The sequence below is a fragment of the Molossus molossus genome, unplaced genomic scaffold, assembly GCF_014108415.1.
Source record: "Molossus molossus isolate mMolMol1 unplaced genomic scaffold, mMolMol1.p scaffold_m16_p_6, whole genome shotgun sequence".
NCBI classification, from domain to species: domain Eukaryota; kingdom Metazoa; phylum Chordata; class Mammalia; order Chiroptera; family Molossidae; genus Molossus; species Molossus molossus.
The window spans coordinates 106,221,227-106,245,985 of NW_023425399.1; the positions used below are offsets into that span (position 1 = coordinate 106,221,227).

The window sequence follows — 24,759 nt, forward strand, 5'->3', positions numbered from 1 at the left end:
CCATACATTTTTTGTTACTTAGGAGCAATTTGCTTCTCATTTGAAGAGAAAAATGATTCTTATTCAAACCGTAAGCAACAGGGGGTTTTCCTTATTCCCTAAAAATCTCGAAAAGTAAAATGGTTCTGATGTCAAATGAAAGCAACAGTGAGATCTCGCTGCATATAATATAGACTACTTACACTTTTTATCCAGGTCCAGAGGTTGTGTTAGCTGCTAGAATCCTATTTTCCTCTTTAATTTTATTTTTTTCTATTCCCAATCTAGACTTTCCAAAGTCCAAAAATGTGAAAATGTGCCTCTTCGCTTGTGTCTTTTCCCACCAAAGGGCATGCATGGCTGAGCCCCTTCCTTGCCGTCACATGCAGAGACTGCATTGGGCACTGCCCCAGAAGGACGTTGATCTGACCAACCTGTGTTCTCTCTGTGGGCCCATGTATGCAAATGCTTTTCTTCTCGTGAATTAGGGCTCTTCCTTGCCACTGTGCTAAGTCCTAGTGACTGAAAACATGCTCCTTGGGAGCTTCATTTAGAGGATTAACTTCCACTGAGTCATCGGTCTTCAAGGGAATCTTCCTCACGCCCCGCCTTGCTGGAATTCATGCTCATTGCCCGACTTTGCACATGGTTGCTGCAATCAATGCCACATGGCCGAGTTAGGAAAGCACACACAGCCACGGTGTGGGTAAGCGATCATGAGTGTGCGTGTCCAGGTACACAGCTGGAGTAGACTCTGAACGCCACTCAGCCCTGAGTTGCCCCTCTCTCCAGGCTCCCCCGGGACCTCCCCACACCCACCCCGGTGCTCTGAAGAGCTAGCTTTTGCCTTATACTTCCCTTGTGCCTGTCTCCTTCTGCGTGTTATTACAGTGTTGTTTCCTTTGTCCTTACCCCGCACCAGGCTGCAAGGTGGTATTGCCCGCACGCTGCTCCGCCTGGGTGCCCATTTGTAAACGTGGAGAGAAGCTCTCTCATCCATTACGGGAGCGTGGGAAAGCACTGATGCTGCAGGGCCTCTGTCCGACCTACTTTACAGAAAACCTGGTAGAAGAGTCTTCAGATAGAGATAAATGAAGGGTGCGTTGGATCAAAACCAGCCATATCTTTACCCTGAATGAGATCCGAAGACCCAGGAAGACCTCGGGAGGCTTCGGAGAGGAGAGAAGAGTATCAGACGGAGGGAGGAGAGTGGAGAGGGCAAAGGGAAGAGGATACAGAGGCACACTCTGTGAGTTTACACAGCGATTAGCACAGTGGAAATGAATATTTATGAAGGCGGCGGTGATTGTATTACTGGGCATCATTTGAATAATCATGACTAGGTTTCCATGCACTTGGACCTGATGGGACGGCTTTCCGTCTTCAATGAGCCATCAGTGCAGTGTCTGAAGAGTCAAGGACAGCAGGACTGGAGCGGAGGGTGACCAGTGCAGGTCTCCGGCTTCGCCGGCTCAGCCCTGCGGGCCTGCCTGTGTTAGCTCTGGGGATGTCTGATCGTGCCCGTGGGGGCTCCCATGGTTTGCTGAGTCTTCTAAACAGACTCTGTACTTGGGGGGTGGGGGGGGAGGAGAGTGGATTGACACATTGTTTTTAGCAGATTATAAAACTGAGTTTTCAAGACGTTTTTCAAGGTCACACAGTTATATAATGGCTAAACCAAAGCTTCAGATCCGTCTCCAGGGTCACTCCCAAATGCACAGGGGGAATGATAGGTCTCCCTTGCCTGGTCTGTTCCGGGTTATGCCTACTGTCCCGCCACAATTGCTAATGGATTGTCCCTTTCGTTTGGAAAGTGTAACAGTTGGGACCTTCAGAGGTTGGAGGAAAGCACTCCTTTATTTCTTTCATTCTCCGTCCCCGGCAGGATACCAGGTGCCCCGAGGTGGTGGTGGTTTTTTGAAGGGAGAGATCACAGGAGGGCAGTGGTGGGAAGCAGGCAAGGTCTGGAAGGCGGGGAGCCTCCGGGTGTTCTTGTGAAGCGTGTAAGGGCGAAAACCTCAAGGCTTCGACCTCAAGAAACAGGAACTTCTTCCCAGGGAAGGGGAGCCGAGTGAAACCAGCCCGGCGCTGGGTAGGGCATACACCAGAATCTGGCTCAGTCATTTGCTACCGAGAGCAGAGCTCCCTTGGTCTAGACTTGCTCCTGTGGGCGGTGCAGCAGGGAGAGGACAGGTACTCTTCGCCCAGGGCGAGCCAGGGTTCACACCAGCTCTCTCTCCCCTGGTATCTGCTGTCTGCCCTTTGGCAAGCCGTCTGCCTCCCAGACCTGGGGTGCTTGGCTGAAAGCTGGGCGGTGAGGCCTAAATGCAACAAGGATGTACCCAAGGTGCCTGGCACAGGAGCCCAGCAGTCCACGAGAGCTATTATTAGGCTCTCCCCGCAGGCTGCAGCCCAATCCCTTTGGGGTGCTGGCTGGGCGGGAACTGCAGCGGGGGAGGTGAGCGATGATTCAGTTGGGCATCCTCTCCTGGCAGGGCTGCACCTTCTACCTGAGCGGCCCTGCTGCTCCGAAGGTTCTGGGTCAGGCGCTAGCAATGCAGGCTTCCCACTGGAGTGTATTTTCCCTGCGTTCTAAGCTAACTGCCCTCCTGGCTTCTGATGGACATTTCCTTTCTTTAATATGCTAATGCCTTCTGTTAGATTACAGTCTGGTGTCACCTTGGCAGGTTTGTCTCTTAAGGGGACTTTGCCTATTTCAGGTCTTGTAAATTAGACTTTTTAATAACTCACCTCTAAAGAGGCAAACTTGTACCCTTATTTTTGAGTTCCTTCAGGGGTATCCCAGTCTGGACACCTCCAGTCCGGACCACTGCCCATTCATGTATCCGTTCGACAAAGATATATTGGAGTGGCTACTGGGACCTTGGGTGATTTTTTTTTAAAACAGAAGGAACTACATCTTACTTTCCTAATCTATAGACTAGGTTGTTCAGTGAGTTGTTATAAGATTAAATATGAAGTCATCCTTGAAGAAGGATTACATGAGAAAATCTTGGGTACCATAGTGTATGGTGTGCAGTACACACTCAATCAACTTGTTGAAGGAATGAATGAATAAACATTGCCTATGGCCCGGCTGGTGTGGCTCAGTGGTTGAGCGTCGACCCGTGCACCAAGAGGTCGCCGGTTCCATTCCCGGTCAGGGCACATGCCCAGGTTGTGGGCCTGATCCCCAGTAGGGGGCAGGCAGGAGGCGGCCAATCAATGTTCTCTCTCGTTGATGTTTCTATCTCTCTCTCCCTTCCTCTCTAAAATCAATAAAGAAAAAAATTTAAAAACCAAAACAAACATTGCCTATGATGATTGCCATTCTTGCCACGTCCCAAGCACTTTGCTGCTCTTTGGGGATATAATGGGGAAGCACACGTTGGATCCTGCCCTTATGGAGCCTACAGTTCACAAGGGATGGAGACAAACAAACAACCCCGGGGCTGTGGAATACGTGCACCAATTAGGGAAATACAGGGTACTGTTGGAGCTCCTAACTGGAGGACCAAAGTCCGTGACAAAGTCTCCCAGGTTCCCCAGAGGAAGTGGGCTCAGAGCTATGACATGAGCCATGAGTTCGAGTTAACCAGGCAGAGGTGGAGAAGCTGGGCGCCCTAGTGCAAAGCCCTCAAGGCAAAAAAGACTTCCCACCGTGAAACCTTGAAGGACTGGGAGTGTACCTTGCCAGGGGATTTGGGCCTGAGAGGAGGCTGGGGAGGTAAACCAGGCTTGGATTTGGGAGGGCTGAGTAAAACACATGAAGGAGTTGGATTTTATCCTAAGAACCTTGGGATGTTTAGGAGACTGGGGTCCACAGGCTGGATAAAAATCAGAGCATGGAGAAAAAGCCAAAGGTGGGCTGCAGTGACCCAACATTTTCAAGCTGGGAGTCCGCATGGAGCAGTGTCAACAGACATGGAGCCACACTGCCTCGAATTGAATGCTGACTCTACCCTAAAGGTTTGAGAAAGTTATCTAATCTCATTTGGGTTTATGTGAAAATGTGGGTTAAATGAGATAACATTCTCATGAGAGCAAAATTCTTAGAACATGACCTGGCATAGAGTAAGTGCTCCCTCGGTGTTGGGCATTGTCCTTGTCACTACAACTCACACACCCAGAGACCCGGGTCCTGCGGCCAGCTCTGCAAGGTGCATCTGCCCAATGTAGGGGGAGGGGGAAGCTTACCAACTGCCAGAGGATGGAGACTCCTGGAGTTTGGAGGTCCTCCCCTTAATTGAGTCATGGTTCTTACAAACGGAAACTTGGTTTCAGCAGCTGATTAGAAAAGAAGGAGCTGCCAATAGCAGGCCCCGTAAGAAAGGCAGATGTAACGCCTGGCATTTCCAGGAAAATCAAAGTACTAAGAGATACAGATGCGCGAACCACAGAAGGGCAGAGGGTAAGTGTCCTGTGCACCCAAAGCATGTTAACAGCTTCATTTACTTTGTTCTAGGGCAACTATTGAGAGCATAAAGGCTCTGCTAAGAAATGGCTCAGCCATGAAGGCAGGAGGATACTTTATGATCTTTGGAAATAACATTATGTTGGACAGAACATAGCAGACTTACAGGAGATCCAATGTGAAGCAGCCCAGTGTTCGGCATCTCATTTCTAAACCTCAACTCCAACCTGCCTGACCGTCTAGGTTTTGCACCTGTTTTGATTTTCTCTTTTGGAGGTTGTGTTTTGGATCTTTAAAATGTTCTTTGCAGGTTTTCAGTAACAATCTGATCTCATTAAGCTCACTTCCTTCCAGTATCCCACCCATGTATTGTAAGTATTTGGTCATTTGCTTCAAGACATAGTAAGATATATGCTGCTCATAATTATGATGTAGGGTTAAGGCACAGCCAAGCTTAAGAATTAGCAAGATTGCCCTAGCTCAGTGGGTTAGGGCATTGTCCTGATATGCTAAAGTTGCCAGTTTGATCCTCGGTCAGGCCACGTACAAGAAGCAACCAATGAATGCATAAATAAGTGGAGCAACAAATCAATGTGTCTCTCTCTTCCCCTTTCACTCTAAAATTAATTTTTTCTTTATTCTATTGATTTTTAGAGAGAGAGGGAGAGAGATAGAAATACTGATGAGAGAGAACATTGATTGGCCACCGCCTGCATGCCCCCCACTGGGGATTTGGCCCACTACCTGGGCATGTGCCCTGACCGGGAATTGAACGGGCAACCTCTTGGTGCATGGGTCGACGCTCAGTCACTGAGCCACATTGGCTGGGCTCTAAAATCAATTAAAAAAAAAAAAAGGAATTAGCAAGATGATAATGGAAGGAGACTTGACTTGGGGAGGTGAACACACAATACAATATACAGGTGATGTATTATAGAATTGTACACCTGAAGCCTATATCATTTTATTAACCAGTGCCCCAATGAATTCAATTAAAAAAAAAAAAAATGGAGCCCTGGCCAGTTTTTCTCAGTGGTTAGAGCATCAGCCTGAGAACCAATGAGTTGCGGGTTTGATTCTGATCAAGGGCATGTACCTCGTTGTGGTTCCGTCCCTGGCCCTGGTCCGGTGTGCGGGAAGCAACCAGTCAGTGTGTCTCTCTCACATCGATGTTTCTTTCTCTCTCTCTCTCTCTCTCTCTCTCTCTCTCTCTCTCTCTCTCTCCCCCTCCCCCCCTTCCCTCCCTCCCACTCTATCTGATGATAAACAGCAAAATATCCTCAGGTGAGAATTTAAAAATAAATAAATAAATAAATAATAAAAAAATCTAAAAAGGAATTAGCAAGAAAAAAACATGTGGCAACTTGTTTGTATAAAGGTAGATGTTTTCTAGTTGGCTTGTTTGTTTACTTCCTCCAGCTAGGTGGGATGTGGGGCCGGCCTAATAAAACAAGAATTTGGCTTCTTTATGGGTAAAAACAAAGTTCAGACCATGGTAAGAAGCACGAATTTTCTGCTGCTGGGGAGAAAAGTTGTGCTTTTCTAGCTTCCAACCACCTTTCTGGCTCCCTGCCTCTGGAAAAGACCCATAAGAGGAATGCCACGGGTCACAAGAGTTACTTAGCTGAGTAAACACACATGAGTGATTGGGGGAGAGTTACAAAGTCTTCTCTAAGTAACCGAGTCAAAACTAACAATACGCAGTTGTCAGAATATCAAATGAAGCTGCCCAAACTATCACCCTTGGCACGTAGTCCAAGTATTTTAAAGACTAGCTGTTGAGGGTAATCTTTGATGGCTGTAGTTTTGTTTCCCAGCTCATAGCAATGACAGTTTGGTGAAGGAAAAACGGAGTGAGAGCTGTTGGGGAAGAAAATGTGGTGATGGTAGACGGGGGTTACTGGGCAAGACAAGGACTGGACAAGGGTATGTTTTAAAAAGTGGGGGATTCTGTTTTTACTGTCAAATTTATGGCTCAATTCTGATTTGTATCAGGATTTATACGCTGTTCTCTGCCTGGGGTTTGCCAGTTGGGTAAGTACTGGTGGTCTTAATCCAGTATCTGGACCAGAAAGCGAACGTTTTCATCCTCAGAATCCCCGTTACAATTGAAAATTTTCCAAGGAGACAGCAGAGGCCAGATGGGAATGTGGCGTGCGCGCCCTGTTAGCACGGAGCCCTCAGTCAGCACTGAACTGCTCTGCGTGTCCTCCCTTCACTCCTGAACACGCGTGCGTGCCTACTGTGTGCCGACCCTGACAAGGCTGCAGAGCACCAGATCCCGGGAGCTCAGCGTAGTGAACGCAGTAGACCATACCTTTGCCTCATGGGGTGTGTGTTCCCGTGGAGGGAAAGGAATTAAAGATGCAATAGAATCACGGCTGCCAGATTAAGTGAATAAAAATAGAAGACACCCAGATAAATTTGAATTTCAGATGAACAATGAATAATGTTTTAGTATAAGTAGGTTCCGAAGATGGCATGCACTTATTTGGCAATCTTAAGTATAATGCTTGATAGTAGAAAGTGCTTCAGGACAAATAAAACAAAATAAAGGGCTAGCTAAGGATGGATGGGTGCAATTTTAGGTAAGGTGGTCAGGGAGGCGCCCTCTGACAGGTGACACTTGAGCAGAGACACGAACAAAGGAGGGAGGGAACCAGGCAGTAGATATCTCTGGACAGAATATCTGGAGAGCAGGAACAGCGCCGCAGAGGCGCTGAGGTCCAGTTCCAATGTCAAGAATTGGGATCTGCACCAGCAAGCTTTTTTTTTTTTTAATTTAATTTAATTTTTTTATTTTTTTATTTTTTTATCCTCACCCAAGGACATTTTTCCATTTTTTGTTCAGGTAGAGTGGAAGAGAGAGGAATAGAGAGAGAGAGAGAGAAACATCGATGTGAAAGGGACACATCGAGTGGCTGCCACCCGCACAACCGACCAGGGCCAGGGACAAACTGCAACCGAGGTACATGCCCTTAGCGGGAACCGAACCCGGGTCTCTCAGGACCGCAGGCCGACGCTCTAACCGCTGAACCAAACCGGCCAGGGCACAAGCTTTTAATAACTGATGTTAAAAAACAAAATCCAGCCCTGGCTAGTTTGGCTTAGCAGTTAGAGCATTGGCCCATGGACCCAAGAGTCGCAGGTTCAATTCCGGTCAAGGGCACGTACCTTCGTTGTGGTTGAGTCCCCAGCCCTGGTCAGGGTCATGTGGGTGTCAATCAATTGATGTGTCTCTTTCACATCAATGTTTCTCTCTCTCTCTCCCTCTCTCTCCCACTCTTTCTGAAGATAAATGGAAAAAAATTCAACTGAGTAAATTTAAAGATCAAATTGGCTGTATTCAATGATTCATGAATCAAGTAGCAGCCCATCTAGCAAACAGAAAGAAATTCCAAGGAGCAGTACAAAATGGAAAGCTTTTATAGGCAAAGTGGGCGGGAAAAGGAAGTTTCCAACAAAGAGTAGATTGTTTTAGGAAAGGTCACCTTTCCTTGGAAGGGGAGGTTGGGGAGGGGGGGGCGAGTCTATTATACACAATACTTCACTAGTGCTGATCAGGTAATTCCAGATTGACTAGTTAAAGGTTACATTCCTGGGAGAAGCTGAAAGTGCAGTTAGGTTAGGTTTTAAGTCTTGTTTTGCTGACGTGGGGCTTAGCACAAGTGACTCCATGCTTGGCCTGGAATGGGCTGGTGTAATGCTGAGTCAGTCCACATTTTTTTTAAAATATGTTTTTATTGATTGATTGATAAATGATTTTTCTTTATTGATTTTAGAGAGAGATGAAGGGAGAGGGAGAGAGAGATAGAAACATTGATAAGAAACAACATCGAGCCCGGCTGGTGTGGCTCACTGGTAGAGCATTGACCCATGCACCAAAAGGTCGCCAGTTCGATACCCAGTCAGGGCACATGTCCAGGTTGTGGGCCTGATCCCCAGTGGGAAGCACGCAGGAGGCGGCCGATCAATGTTCTCTCTCATTGATGTTTCTATCTCTCTCTCTCCCTTTCCCTTCCTCTCTCTCTAAAAACCAATAAAGAAAGAAAAAAAAAGACAACATAGATTGGCTGCCTCCTGCATGCTCCCCACTGGGGATCAGGCCCAGAACCTGGGCATGTGCCCTGACCGGGAATCGAACTTGCGACTTCTTGGTGCATGGGTTGATGGGTTGATGCTCAACCACTGAGCCACGCTGGCTGGGCTCAGTCCACATTTTTAATACCCACTCATATTAGATGCTAATTCTACACTATGCTTATCAAAGTCTAAGTGGTCAGGGGCAGAAAAGGACAAAGAATGGAAAGGAAGCAGAGTAGTGTGGGGAATTGTTGAGAGCAACATGAAGATGGAATTCAGCCTCAAAGCTCTCCACAGGGGCTGTGAGGGCTCCGTTGGGACCTCAGACTAGAACATCTCTCCGTGCCAGAGAGTATTGCTGGAGTCTCCAAAGGCAGGTGGGGCTGTTAGATGGAAGGCCTGCTTTAAATCCCATCCTGCTGGATCCCAATAAGAGTGGTTTTCCAAATGCGACCCAGAGATCCACAGCTGTCAGACAAATGGAGGCCTTCCTTGGCTCTGTATTTGTTCATGGGCTTTCGCTATTTAATTCTAAGTGCTTACATATTCGCATCTTAGCCAAGGCGGTAATAAAAAAGGCAATTATTTTTTCTTCTGTGACAAGTTTCCTAGCAGAAACAATGGAAATATTTCAACACAAAATAAACAGGGTAAGAGAATAAAAATCAAAACAGTTCTTTTCCCAGCCCTGCCCTGTGTGTCCCACAGGTCCTACCCACGTGATCATGCCGGAGTCCTGCAAAGGTCTCGGTTTTACAGATGGGGAGAATTTCCTCCTCCTTTATGGCAAGACTTGCTGGATTTGCTAAGGATAAAGAGATTAGACCTTTTTATTGATATGTTTCTTATTCATGCAAATACTTCATTGTTTAGCAGGTTCCAGAGAGGAAGGCTTTGGGATACTTCTGTGTAGGTTCTCGCTTTCCTGTCCAGTCACCTGACACTATGACCTCAGACAGGATGCATGAGATGGAAGATGAGTCTAGAATCGAATTAGCAAGGCCTTGAAGGGACAAAATCGAGAACCAAAACTGGCTGCTCTCTTCCCACCCCAGCCTGGACATAAAAAACTAAAACTAGCCCTGGCCGATTTGGCTCAGCGGTTAGAACGTTGGCCTGTGGTCCAGAGAGACCCGGGTTTGGTTCCTGCTAAGGGCACATACCTCGGTTGCGGTTTGTCCCCGGCCTTAGTTGGGTCGTGCAGGTGGTAACCACTCGATGTGTCCCTTTCACATCCATGTTTCTCTCTTTCTCTCTCTCTCTCTCTGTCTCTCTCTCTCCCTCTCTCTCTCTTCCTCCCACTCTATCTGAACAAAAAATGGAAAAAATGTCCTTGGGTGAGGATAAAAAAATATATATGTAACTAAAACTACACCTTAGAATCTACATTAACATGATTTTGCTCTTCTGTTATATTAATTAGCGTTTTTATTCTTCCAGAACTACCCATCCAAGAAAATGGTTGATTGTTTGTTGTTAGAGGAAATTCTCCAAAGACCCTTCAACTCTTCAATGAAAAAACACAATCATTAGTGCTCTAGGATTCTTTAAATTCCTCACCTTCCTGTTTCCACCAATCCTGGGCTCTTACACCTCCTTGCCAATTTCACCTGAAATCAAGCTTCCAATTCTCAGTAAATTCTGACCTCACTAGCCTCCCCCCCAGACACTGCCCATGGTTTTTTTATTTGGACTGCCCACGGTTTTTGAAGTGGTGTTCTTCCTTACTTAAACACAGCTTTGCCTTATCGACAAGTCACAATGGTCATGTTTGGGGAACAGGCTTTTGAAAAGAGAGCCATTTTCTTTTAGAGGAAAGAAATAGCATGGTTTCTATGCATTTAACGTGATCAACTGTTGTCAAGGGCTGCTTGGTGAGAAGAAATCGGTTGATAAGTGGTTGGTGATTAGTTAAGAAATCTCTGTAAGGGATCAGGTAGATTACTGCTTAAACCAAGACATCAATGCGGGCAGGAACAGAGGGCAACCTTGCTGAGAAGGCTGTAGAAAGACCTGGCAGCTGTCTCCTCTTGGGTGTGGAAGGGGGAGTGTGATCTGACGGGGCTGAGAAAGGAGCGTGGTGCCATGGACTGACATGCTCACAGTGAGGACGGCACCGGAGGGTATGGTTGCGGACCTCCTCAGTGGGAAGTAGTCGTGAGTCATTGGCAGCTCACTGGCGTCTGGAGCAGGGGGAAATATTAGGGTCAGAAACACAGATTTGGCAACCCAGAATAAAGAGACACTTGAAGCCCTGAGAGTTGAATGTGTTTCCCAAGAAGTGGAGATTTAGACAAGAGGGCCAAAGAGAGAAACTTGAGAAAATCCCTGTTTACCAGAGGGATGCAGAAAATCAACTGAGAAGGAGTGGTCTTTATGGAAAAGGGGGAAGGCGTCATGGAGGTGAAGAGAGAACTTCAAGGAGGGGCTGGTGTGAGGAGCCCCACACAGAATTCTCTCAGTAAGGAAAACCTTTCGGACTACAATTTTTTTCAAGGGAGGCAGCCAAAAGGGTTTATTTTATACCCCAAGGAAGAGCGTCTTGATTCCTCTTGACTTACTTTGTGTTTAGAGGGTAAGAGTAAGATGGACTGGGTAAAAGAATGTAGACAGGTGGGCAGCACCTAGGGGCTTATTTGATGCCTGCAGTAGCTCACATGGTTGTAGTTTATGTTCTGAATTTTCCATGCGCTCCAGTTGAGTTGACTATATGTGATGTTCTGGGATGGACAAGGTAGACCAGGGTCCGAAAAGAGGTGCTGCTGGGAAGGGAGGATCCAGGAGTTGGAGCTCGCTGTAGGTGATGCAGTCTGGTCAGCATTTACATTTCGTGAGAGGCTGAGGTAGAAACTCGAAAAATGTGTAATGATGATTATTGACCTGATCCTTGGACTGGGTTTACTCGGTACCACTTGAATTTTATTTTCCCAAATCTAGATCATCTGTGCAGTTAAACAAAGGAACACAGGTTTTCCCTGTGTCCAGCCAAAGTTGAACTCGTCCACTCGAGGACATTTTTCATACTCAGTGGTTTTTGGATTCTTGATTGATCACATCTATATATTCACTTATAAGTTAAATACAGGGAGGACTATTCTAAGATCTCATATACAGCACAAATTATATACAAAAATATATGTCAAAATTCATGTACTGAAAATGTCATTACAACTTAATTTCCTTTATTAGCAGTATTAAGTATTATGCTCTCATCTAAATTCTTAATATTCAACATGTGTTTTGGGTGGGGGAGGAATCTTGATATAACATTGTGATAAAATGATGTGAAGATCTTGTTCTAAATTAATTTTTTTTCAATCTTGGTTGATTTCAATTTTGGATAGTTATCAAAGGTAATATTCATATATAGTTTTTAGCACCAAATCATGACTGATTTCTCAACATCTCTTTCTAAAATGCTCTCTACAATAGCCTGAGTTTCTTTCTAAAAGCAATCTTTTTCATGGTTAAATATTATCTTTACCTCAAAAAGACACGCTAAACATTTCTTGTTCTAACAAAACATTTGCCAGAGAGCATACTATAGACAGCATTTGCCAAAAGAGAAGGTCAGCACGTTCGAAACTACTCTTTTTAAAAGGACAATGAATAAGTTAAGTTTGTTGCCATAACGTACCAGCAAACCACTGTGTGATACAAAAGGTTGTAACAGTCATGCCTCATCTTTCAAAGTGCAGTCAAGAGTTCTCTTAAAGGGGCCCGTTGTGAAGTCCTTCTTACGCCCCCTCCCCTAAAAAAAAAAAAATTAACCTTTCTAGTGATCTGTAGCAATCTATGAGCTTCTGGTTTCAGTTTCTTCACTGCAGTAGCTTATTTGTGAATGATTCAGTGAGGATTTATTTTTGTACGGTGGAATTTTTGTAATTGAATCCCAGAATTGTAACTTCCTGTATAGAAGCTGCTTCTTTAGTTGTTACTGTTACATAGTTAAAAAAAAAAAAAGTATATTATTTTGATTAAAGAAACCATTTACTGTTTAGCAGAGAATATATACCTTCTATGCTAAACTTTTTATTTATTAGTTTATAAAAAATACGTTTTTCATTGGAACAGGATCAAGCATGCACCCTAAGCATCGGCATGTGAGAAATAGCTGTACTTTTTTTCAACAGTAGAGCAACCCTCCCACACTGTGCAATTTATTCTGATACATGTTTCTTCAAATCCACAGCAATATTTTCCAAGCATCTTCCAACTGTTTGCTGACAAATGAATGTATTTTATTTTGCAGTCATATTTTCTGGTTATTTTCATATTTTAACATTTGTTTGTTTATATTTGTGTTTTCAACCTTTCCAGAAATAACCAATGTTTCCCCAGTGTTATGTGGCTTTTGGTCTTTTGGCATTAAATTTATCATTAAGTTTAGCAAAAATGATAAAGTATTTCATAATTTTGTCTCTAAACACAACATCATTGAAAACAAACAAACAAACAAAAACAACCCTATGAGCATTTAATCCATTTTGATGTTCTAAACACCTAATTTTGAAAAGTCTTTCTAAAATTTTTAAAAGTGATGGTATAGGGGAGACTTCAGTGAGCCAATGTCCTTCGTTGTCCTTGACCTCACAGGTTTCTTGACCCATGGGGAGAGAGCCAAATAATCCTTAAATGTCACATGAAAAGAACAACTTGGGGACACACATCGGGGGCACCCATACATCGCTTGTATGAGGTCAGAGGAGAGATCTCCAAGTGAGTGACATGAATTTAGACCTGGAGATAAATGGGAGTTAGATGAAGGGGGTTGGGGAAGGGTGGGAGAGTCTTCCAGAAAGAGGGAACAGCAGTGTAAAGGGACAGTGAGAGCGATCTCGTCTCATTCACAGAACAAAAAGTTCAACAAGACTGGATGTTGGAACGTGAGGAGGAAGAAGTAAAGGATGTGGACAGGCAAATGGGTTGAATCATGGAGAGCTTTCTAACACTTTCATTGAGTCTGGACTTTTTCTGAGGACAGTAGAGAGATGTGAAAAGGTTTGAGCTGAGGGCTGACAAGAGGTTATCTTGAGAAAGGTTCTTAGAGTTTCACTGTGGAGGATGTATTGGAAGTTGACCAGGTTGGAGGCCTGGAGATCAGTTAGTGACCAGTTTCAAATTGAGATGATAGGCCAGAGGTTGAGTCCAGATGGTGGACATGGAGAGAAGGGATTCGAATAAACAGATACTTAGCGGTAGGATCGACAGACATGGTGATGAGTGTGGTGCCCATGGGAGACGGAGCTGGCTTGGTGGGTATCTGGGGCTGAGCTTCCTGGAAACAGGCCCTGGAAATCCACCTTTGAGAGAGGCAGAAGTAGGCAGAAGGAAAAACTAACCCATAGTGCTGTGGAGACTGGGATCTCAGCTGATGTACAGGGAACTCTGGAGCTTGGTGGACATTCAGAGCTAGCCCACATTAAGGCAAGAGTGCCAAGCTTTTGTATCTCTACATCATTGTCTGCTCCCTGGGAAGTGGTGTGAACTTGGGCAAGACAGTTCCCAGGAACTGACGGGAGGGTAGCCAAGGCAATTTACAGGGAGGGGCTCAGCTGTGAGTAGTCAGCAGCTAATATTCTCAGCAACTGGGGCTTGGGGGTGTACACTCTGAAGAGAGGTTCTAGACAAAGCACTACAGTATCCACTACAGTGGCAAAAGAGCTTACGTTTACTTTAGGACATGATTACTTTCAGGGGCCTGTAGGTTTATTATCCATTCCTTAGTTCACAAATAACTAGTTAATTTCCACTATGGGTAGTGCAAGGCATCGCACTAGCTGGCACGGAGGGAGCGGGTGCCGGGGGCAGGTAGAAAGATGAAGATTCACGTGCATAGTGCCCAAGTCGCCTCTGTACCAATGAGATTCGTTCTCAGGTGGAACTGAGTCCCCACTTCCTGTGTGTTCCCTTCTCCTCCTTGAAGGATTAAGTCTGATTGCCTTTCCTTTTCTCAGACACCTTTCTAGCTTTCTCTTCCCCTCCTCCTGGACTTGAGAGAGTAGGAAGCAAGCCCAAACACCAGTTCCTTTCAAAGAAGCTCAGACACAACGTGAAAGTCACACAGGGTTAAGGAACCTTACAAAATTCTCAACAGGCCTTGTCCTTTGGCCCATAGTTCCTGAAGAATCCTTTGCTGCTTCCCCAACCCCATACTTTCTGGCTCTTGTGTGATTCTCCAGAGTTCATAAAACAGTACTTTCTTTAAAAAAAAAAAAATTGATTTGAGAGAGAGAAACATTGATTTGTTGTTCCACTTATTCACACATTCATTGGTTGCTTCTCATACGTACCCTGACTGGGGTACGAACCCCAAACCTTGGCATATTGGGATAATGCTCTAGCCAACTGAGCTACCTGACCAGGGCTAAAACAACACTTTCTTAGGTCTCTATCCTTTTCTTTTATTGGGCAAGGCTGCCTTTCCAGCATTTAGGCCTAGAGAGACAGTAGGAAGCAAAGAATTGTGGATCCATCCAGTAGCCAGGATTTAGCATGTCACTGAGATATGCCCAATGTTAAATAGCTGTATTAATGAAGCATGGAGGCCACTGGACTGAGGTGGCGCTGATGCCGTGGTGACCTCCATAAACAAACGCAAAGGTAAGCCTATAAATACCTCAAGGTTACAAAATCAAAATGCTAAGGACAACCAATCACAAATAGCCAGCTAGGCTCCAAGCTATAGCCAATCAAGTAATTTCCTTTCTTTTTTTCTACACCTTCTTGTCATTCATTCCTTGGCTTCCCTAGGTGGATCGCTCCTAACTACTTCCAGCTTGGCAATGCCCAATTAGCATAGATTTAAAAAAAAAATATTTTTCTTTATTGATTTTAGAGAGAGAGGAAGGGAGAGGGAGAGAGAGATAGAAACATCCATGAACGAGAACATCAATTGGCCACCTCCTGCATGCCACCCACTGGGGATCGAGCCCGCAACTTGGGCATGTGCCCTGACCAGGAATCGAACTGGCGACCTCTTGGTGCATGGGTCGATGCTCAAAGAGAGAGCCACACCAGCCAGGCCAACTAGCATAGATTTTTGCTCAAATAATCTCTTAAATTTTTTAATACGCGCAGTTTATCTTTTAACAGAACACAGCCCCCCTCCCCTTCAGGTGTCTGAGTGAAAGTCCTTTGCAGGCATTTTCAAATGAAGGTTCAGGGACCGGAAGGAGTCTTCACTACAGAAAATCTGTTTGTGAAATCAACTAACAAAGGATAAGGGAAATCCTTTTCTAGACCTCCCCTCAGTTTATTTCTGTTAGGCAACTAATAATTTAAATCTGGTTATTTCTTTCAAGGGTATGTTTATGGAGAATAGTAAAAAATTCTGATTCTACTATTTTGATGTTTAATATAAAAGATTGATTTTTTTTTTTCTTTTCTTTGCTGGCCACTCACCTAGAGATCTTTAATTATAATTCTAGTGTCGAACAGTATAATAATTCCTTTAAAAAGAGGCCAACAAATTGACATATTAAACTCTCTATAAACACCTATGCCTAGCTTAGTTTTGAGCTAAAAAATGTGTAGCTTCAGTCACAGGGCTGGTGGTTGAGGAGGGTTTGCAAGGACTTTTGATGGTGAGATAAAGAAAAGGCTTTTCTTTTTGTTTTTCTATTCCTTTTCCTCAAGGAACACACCTTTGTGTGCTCTGCCTAACAAAGGAATGTCCAGATTTCACAGTGGAATTTGGGGAGAGGGGAATATGATGTGTAGACTGATATCTATATATGTCTGCAAAGCTGGCTTCAAACCACAATAGGATTAAACAAAAAAAAAAAAGCTGGGATTTTGCAATACACTGATTGGAGGAGAAACTCAGACACTGAGTTAGCAATAAAACCAGCAACAACCGAACCGAAAGGGTTTGGAATTCCTTTAGTTTCTATTTGGTGTAAGAAAAATACGATTTCTTTGTTCTGTCCTTTCTTATCTACAGCACTCAAATAATAGCTTATTTCGTTCTTGCAGTCCAGTTACTTCTATTGTTGCCCAAAGTGGAGTAGTGCCCAACACAGCCTTACATATGTAGAATAATAGAAGGAACATGTGTACTGATTTTTTTTGGGACGAGGGGTAGTGTCATTAAAAAACAACAAGAAAAAATACCCAAAAACTTACACTAAAATTTGTTTTTCCTGCTGTGAAATTGAATGATTTCATCAGGTGGATTAAGATGGGTGCTTTGCTATTAACTATTGGTCTACCTGGCAGAGGGGTTTCTTCAAAATCCTCTTTGTAAAAGCAGAACTGAGATAATTTGCAAGGAATTATCTTTTACTTTGGGTTGTTTATGGTTTTTAAAAGCAGATGCAATGTTATCTGTTGCCCGTTTGTGCAAATGATGAAATTCAAACGAATTTTCTCCAGCCAAGGCTTGACCAAAACACTGGGCTTTGTACAAAGCTCTGTTCAGAAAGTATTTGGCATTAGGAAGCCACGAGGCAGTTCTACACCCAAGACACTTTATGATAAGCAATCCAGACTTTAGTGCAATTCTAACCATTCAAACACTGCTGTGCTGTGCTTTCAACTCTTGGGAAGGGAATGGGGGAGGGGCAGCTAGCATTTGAAGTAAACAAAGATTTCAAATCTAGGAAACCTAGGATTTACTCTGGTATGCATATTATGAAATTCCACATATTGTAGTATGTGTAGTGTTATCAAGATTTCCGATAAGCAGATCTTTGGATACTGCTCAAGGCATGTAATGTTTTCACATGCATATTAATAAGGGCCCACTTTTAGGAGAAGAAAAAAGGCCTCCTTTCAAATGAAATCAAGCCCAGGTAACGTTGAAACTCAACCCAGAGTATTGGCACCGTTTTCAGGCTAAAAGAAGATGTGTTTCAATTTCATCATCTTGTAACTCTGATAAATGTGAGGCCGTGGCTGGCAAAATTTGCAGAGTACATAGGTCTTTCTAAACACGTGGAAATACGTGTCCCAATTTATGTGCAACTCCAAACAATTTTCTGTTTGAAATGAAAGACCAACAGTTCCTTTGTGAGACAGTCATTTGGTTCATTTACATGAGAAGCCTTAAATAGCAAAAATGCTACTTCAATTTACATCACACCGTGTCCCCATAACAGAGAACAATGGCTTCCTCAATGGAAGTTAATGCAAAGGAGAGGCATACTGAGATTTAAAAAACCAACTTCCCAGCACTTCGCAAATATTAACCAATAATCTAATTTAAAATAAAACGCACAGAAACGCTTCCTATGCTGGGAGTTTTCATTGCAACAGGAGAGAGCCTTTTGAAGAGGTTATAGTGACATTTTCTCAGATTCTTCTATTTTGTACTATTTCTAGGGTACGCACAATTAGCTTGACATGGGGTTTCTCTCGTTTTAAAAGACCTCTCCATCGAGTGCAGGTCTGTGAACCATGTAGGAACCAGGACACAGGGCCGGATAAATAGCATACCTGATGTGGTGGTAATATAGTGTCTCTGTCGGATGTGTTGACGATTATACACTTTTGTGGGCTTTACGGGGTTTATATATACATATGTATCCTTTTGTGTTCTGCAGGCTATGACCACCTGCTGTACGCTCAATAGGTGCTTGTTACCTTTGTACACCACCTCCCTTCTTGAATTTAAAGACCTAGCTATTACATCTTGTTTACTCAATATCATTCCCCCATTAAAAAAAACAACAACAACAAAAAAAACACAACAACTACATGAACTGAACATGCCATGTTTCAATTTGGCCCCAGTGGCTTTTTCTCTGAAAGCAAAACGTGTGTCTTTTACACCAGGGCTTTCTCCCCACCCCAGGGGGTGTCTTCCACTCTTTTGTGGCTCAGTTTAAGGCAAAAAGGCTCCAAACCACTAAGTAAACCGAAGAGAGCCCCTTCTTCCACCTCCAGGGAGAATTTCCGAATGAATTTATCCGAAGATAGCGTGCTCTCTTCTTACTTATTCGCCACCATTACGAGGATAACAAAACACCACCTTGGCTTCAAGATCCTGGGTAGAGGCTCACGGTCTTTCTCAACCATCTTTGGCGAGGCCTTGCTTCCTTCCACTCGAGTAAGTTGCGGCTTGGGGCCATGGAAAGGACTGGGTGAGAGCCTGAAATGTCGTTTGAAAAAAAGCAGCCCTCCCTCCATCCCCTCACCACCACCACCACCCCGCTCTCCGGGGCGAAGCTGCAATCCAGCAGCCCCAGATGGGCGAGACTTGGCAGGTCCGCGGGCTCCTCTCCATCGGCGGCGGCGGCACCGGCCGGGCGTCTCCGGCCGCCGGGCTTCGCGCTCTCGCTCTTGCTCCCGAATCCTCCCTTCCCCCACCGGCTGCCCCCTCCCCCTCTCCCGCGCTCCCTTTTGTTCGCTCGCCGCTCCGGCCGAGCCACCGCCGCGGGGCCCCGCACCCCTAGCCGTAGGCCCCGGCGTGGCGGGCCGTCCCGCCGCCGCCGCGCGGCCTAGAGCGCGGCGCCTGGGAGGCGCGGGGCCCGGCCGAGCGCACGGCGAGGCCGCGGCGGCGCCGGGGCGGCCCGGGAGCCGGGAGGCGGCGGCAGCTGCGGCGCGAGGCCGCTCCACCGCACACGCACACACAGACCCCGGCAGCGGGAATGCAGATGACACGCCCGTAACATGGAAGCCGCCGCCGCCGCTACGACGACAGCAGCAGCAGCCGCAGCAGCAGCAGCCGGCGGCGCCGCGCTGAACAAAGGTCATCCGAGCTGCGGCCCAGACGCCCGGGCTTGACCGCTGCGAAGGCCAACCCCGGGAGGGGGTGGGTGTGCGCCTGGGGGCGGGGGCCAGCGCCGGGCGAGCGAGGGGCGCAGGGCCGCGGAGGACGGGGCGGTGGGCTCCGGGCGAGGTGGGGGCGCGGCCCCTCGTGCCACCCCACGGCTCTGGGGTGAGCGCGTGAGGCTCAGGCCCTTTCGCTTGACTGCAGTGGCCTGTCCCACCCTGGCCTTGGGGACAGCTGGCCTTCACGCCCGGCCAGCTTCCTTGGGGGGCTGAGGACGAGCCCGGCTTGCTAGGCCCCACAGGTTCAGAGAGGGGGGCCACGTGAGCGCAGGAGCTCGCCTCCTCCCCGTCCAGAGCTGGCTGGGCACAGAGGATTTTTAAAGGCCTCTGTGCCCCTCTCTCCCACTGCCCCTTCATTTGCCCCCCACCCCCACCCCAGGCATCTCTAGTTTTCTGCCCCGAGGTGAAGGGATTTGGACTTCTCCCCCCAGGTGCTTGAAAGAAGAGAAGGTTGGAGGAGGAGGAGACTGGGGGGGCTGCTGGTGGTGGTGACAGGGCTGGGAGAGAGAGAGGGACGGGAGGAGGGGGCTGGGTGGGGTGGGGGTGACAGGCAGAGAGGAGCCTGGTCAACAAGCCAGCACCACTCAGCTAGGAGGCCGAGGCCGGCTCCCGCAGCCAACGCATCCAGTGTGAGCAGACACATAGATTGCTTTCTTGGGGGCTCTTTGTCAGCCACCAACACAGAGAACACACACTGACACACACGTACACAAAGATCTGAGCCAGGTTGTGGGAGGTAAGTGGGGGAAGGAGAAGGAGGGGGCAACAGTGTCTGCGGTGGGCTTTCGGGTGGAGGGGAGGGGGGATGGGCCCTGAGGGGCTCTGGGGTGCTTGTGAGGTGGGCATTTCCAAGACTGTGTGCTTGTGTGGTGGTGGGGGACACACGATGACCTTCCCCTCCTCAGGAAGACCTAAAAGGGAAAAGCAACCCCTAGCGAGAACCCCCTGTGCTGATGATTTTCAGGGACTTGTTGGCAACTCAGCGAGGGTTGCCATAGCTTTTTTATGTAGGGTGACCAGAACCGGCTGAAACTGGTTTGAGGCAGATCAGCTCCTGAACACAATGCAGTCACTGAGCTACTACAGTGGGATAGCAGCTTCCTCCCTTCATGGCAGCCAAAAGCAGAGGAGCTTGCAGGAAGGTACCATCCCAACACAGTATGTGAATGCACACTTAGACACCACACAGCACTGGTATGTGACTAATGGAGTCCTGAAAGATTCTGTGTAGAGAAGATGGGAAAAAATGTGCAGGTTTGCAAGGTCTGAGATTACTTGGGCTTTTCCTGCCTTTTTCTTTTGCTTAAGGGATGGACAAGGAACTGAGATTTATGACCCTTATTAAAGAAAAAAAAAATGTGACTTGCTAGGGTGGGGACACTTGGTTTATGCAGTCTCTCTCTCTCTTTCTCTTTTTCTCTGTGTTTAACAAAACCAAACCAAAATGAACTGATGAATTTGTAATGGTAGTTTGTTTGTTGCTGGAGATTGCTACTTTGCATGCTTTTTTTTTCTCTTGCAGGGTATGTTCTGTTTTGTGCTTTTCCTTTTAGAAGCTACTAAAGGGTGTTGGGGATACTTCTGACTATTATGAAGGCCAAAAGGTAACAGTATTATTCTAGAAAATGAGCATAAATGCTTTCCAGTGATGCTGTAAGGCATACATGCTGTCTTTTTTTCCCTTGTAGGCCTGTTGACTGGGGCTGCTTTTAACCCTTTCATGTTTGCAGAGAATGCAACTGTGTGACAGTAACTGAACACTGGTCCAAAGTCTTTCCCAAAGGTCAAGGTTCACAAGGTGAGATATGATATTTTGAGCATGAATTTAAGTTTTTATTTGAAGATCCATTCAGACACAGACTGACAGTGGATTGGTACCCTGGAAATAATACTGGGTTCTAAGTGGAGAAGAAATACTCTTACTGTTATCCATGTTTAATGAGATTAGAGTGACTTTATGATGGTGTTTCTATCCGGGCGAAATCAGAATGCCTTCATTAAATCGCATGTGTTTGGTTTTTTGGGAGATTCAGGCCTGGAAAACAGCAAGTTTAGAGGATGGTAGGTGGCAGGGCCTTGTGGAGAATGCACTGTTCTGCATGAGACTAAAGCAGTACACATGTAGCATTTTCCCGATGATGAGAAAAAAAAGGACTTCGCCAAATCGAGGCAGCCTCACCACCTTTCTGTGATTTGAGGAGTCTGAAGGTAGATTTGCCTTTTGTTCATTCATCACCTTTCTTTTACCTTGCTCTCTGTTAACCTGAAAGGTTTTTCACTCCGAGTCAAGTGGTGGAATGGCTTTTATTGATTTTGGGGGCTGTTGATGGTGAGTTTGCCATTGGATTATTTGTGGCATACATTTTCATGTGGAATCCTAATGCAGGACCAGGAGGAAAGCGGGTAGTCTGGCTTCATCTGTGAAAAGATGCCTGTTAACTCAGCTCCACAGCAGTGGGTGGCAGAAAATGTCTAATGCTTAAGAGATTGCAGTTAGATTTGAGCTGGTATTTTTATGCATCCTTCAAAAGCAGAGGTTTTGGAGAAGGGAGAAGAAAGCAGGAATGAGGATAGCCAAGTGAAGAACAAAGGCAGTGAGAGCTTACAGGGGAACACTAAACATTTTGCCTTGGGGTTCCTTGTGAAAAGAACTTCCACTTCCCCAAACAGGAAACCAGCAACTCCAGAATCACATCCAATATGATGTCATCAAGAGATAGAACTGGTTCTGTCTTCTGGTTTGGTAAAAGTACAGTCTAGGGGAGCCCATACAAGACGTGATTGAAAATAAATTTCTCCCCTACTTTGAAGAGGGTATTTTGTGACTCTTCGCAGTCAGCAGAACAGAGTCTTTTCAGAAATGCTGAGGATCTTAGAATTGGTTGTGTGCTGGCAGTTGGTGGGCAGAATATCTGCCCTGGAGGGTGTCAAGTATGCAAGGGTTTTTATTGTTCATAAAATTTTCGTACAGTTGCAGAGTATCCAGTGTGTGAGAAAACTGGCAAAGGGATGCATGGGCAGCTCAGAGTACTTTGTATAGTATTTAATAGAGATAAATGTAATCTTGGACTGATATAACCAGTAAATAGCTTATGTGATGGAACAAAATTCTTTACAAATCACTCTGTTGAAATTGGTTTTCAATTCTACAACGGTTTGGACTGCCAGAGGTGCTGTGTCTGAGTGTGGGCAGAAATTTGCTTGCAAAGCAGATCCCGGTCCACGTTGCATGATGTGCTGCTCCTGCTTTTTCGGTGCCAACGAAAACTCAGATGGCTAATATGATAAACCTTCATTAGCTTGCTACCATAGCTGTTTTATAATTTAGTCCTTCATTCCTGTCTTTAGAAAGCCAGTGATTTTTATTTGACAGCTGACCCCTTGCAAGGACTCTTTCTTGGTAATATGTTTAAAAGCCCTTTTTGTAAAGCATTGCATGTCACAGAATGTTCTGGTTTACTCTCTCTGTGGTTTTTAGCTTTGTTCCTTCCCCTCCCCCCAGAAGGCTCCTGGAAAAATAGCATTTGTTTTGCATTTAGGCCGGTCTTTCCAGCTGCAAATGCTGTGTGAGGTTGGAGAGCTGGTTTCTCCAGGGCTGCAATCAGGGAGCTCATCTTGGATTGAGGTCTGTCTCAGGTGGCTGTCTCCTGCTGAGGTATAACAATGTGGCAGCACAGGTCCCGGGGGAGGGGAACAGAGTTTTCTGGGCTCGGGAATGTGAATGTATGGAGAACAGCAACAGCATTAGCATTCACTTTCCTGGAAGAGCCAGGAGGGAACAGGGTGGCATCCACACTTGGGGCTCGTGGCCTGTGCATTGCCGTCCCTGTCGCCTTGGAGGCAGCCACACCTGGAGTCTGCAGCCCAGGGTCTGGTCAGGATTGCCTGCAACAGCCCCCAAGGTGGCCATCTCCTCTGGAGAAGGAATGTGTGGGTTTGGCTGAAGAGGGTACACTGGAAAGAAAGTATCACTGGCTGTTGAACCTTTGCTTGTTTTTGTCATTTGCCTACTTAGAATAATTTTTTCCATGAGAAAACATTGGGTCCAGGGCTTTCAGAACTCAGCCTCCTGGTTCTAGAGGACTCTGCTATCTCCTTTTCTCCTCTTTTGTCACAAGGAAGTTCCCTGCCCCCACCCTCCTTTTTTAAAGGAGCCTCTTGGAAGGAGGCAGCCAACAAGGGAGTGGAATTTTCTACTTATACCTTTGACCAGGATGGGTTAGAATTTTAGGATTTCTAGTCTCCCAACCTCTTTATTTCTTCTCTTCAAATGCTTTCTGGGGCATTGCTGGGGGTATAGTCTGTCTTCTGTTGATTTTGAATAACCTTCCCCATGTCCTTGGTAGAACTCCATCTGGCCGGGCACAGCTGGAGCAGAGGTTGCCAATACAAGGGGAACTGGAAGTGTCTGGAAACGATCTGGAGTTACTCCCTCACTCCTCCAATGTCTCTTCCTAATCAATACACTTCAGTAACAACAAAATAACAACAGCAGCCACGATAAGCTTAAGGAAGGAAATTCACACTTTTGTGTTAATTATATTTAGGGGATGATCTTTAACCAGGTCATGATTACATAATTAATTTTAAAATTTAAATGCAGTAAAATGTATTCGGTGGTGTACAGTTCTCTGGGTTTGACAAGGGTATAGCACCCTGTATCCGCCACCGCTGTCCGTTAATAAGGAATAGTTCCATCACTCCCAAAACTGTCCTCCTGCTCTCCCTTTGCAGTCAGACTCTTCTCCCACCCCAGGTCCCTGGCAGCCACTGATTTGTTCGGTCCTGTATCAGTGTCTTTTCCAGAATGTCATACAATAATTTGAGATTCATCCGTGTTACTGTGTGTATCCATACTTGGTTCTAATGTGTTGTCAAGCTATAGACCGCTATATGGATAGACCTCAGCCTTTTCTCCATTCACCACTTGAAGGACATTAGGGTTTTTTTCCAGTTTTGGGGGATTGTGAATAAAGCTGTTGTAAACATTTACATACAGGTTTTTGTTGGAACATGAGTTTTTATGTCTCTTTGGTAATTCTTCAGAATGGGATGGCCGGGTGGTGTGGTTAAGTACATGAGAATTAGAAGTTTGAATGAAAATAAATTCAGCTTGCCATAGCCGCAAAAAAGATCTGGTCTTGTCAGCTGCAGTTAAGACTTCTCAAGTAGGAGATTGCAGCGAACATTATCTGAAGACACATGAGAGATGATCGTGATAATAGACCACTCACTAACAGGATGACATGCTTTATAACCCAGAACTAATTGGAATTAGCCAAAAGTGGAAACAAAAAACTGCAAGTGGTAAAATCTCCTTTGTTTCCTACAGCAGTTATTTTTAATCTTTTCAGAAACATTTGGCAGTTTAATTTTTTGCATTTGTCTTCAGGTTCAGTGAAACGCCAAACGATAATAGAATCAAAATTTTGGAAAGTGGTACCAAAGATCTTTGTTGAAATCTTAGTTGTGCAAACAACTTAATTGTAATTTGTCTGATTTATTGA

At 45.6% G+C, this 24,759-nt stretch overlaps 1 protein-coding gene across 3 annotated transcripts in view; it reads left to right on the plus strand.

The window, feature by feature from the left end:
• The first annotated feature begins 19,114 nt into the window (after nt 1–19,114).
• Nucleotides 19,115–24,759, plus strand: part of ZNF532 (zinc finger protein 532) — a 93,650-nt gene continuing 88,005 nt past the window's right edge. For 2 of the 3 annotated variants that reach the window (XM_036245470.1, XM_036245472.1), the window contains exons 1-3: nt 19,193–19,232; nt 20,775–20,856; nt 20,941–21,050. The gene's annotated coding sequence lies outside the window, so the exon portion shown is untranslated. Of the gene's footprint in view, nt 19,170–19,192; nt 19,233–20,774; nt 20,857–20,940; nt 21,051–24,759 lie in introns of those variants that run through there. The other variant, XM_036245469.1, reaches the window with a different exon arrangement.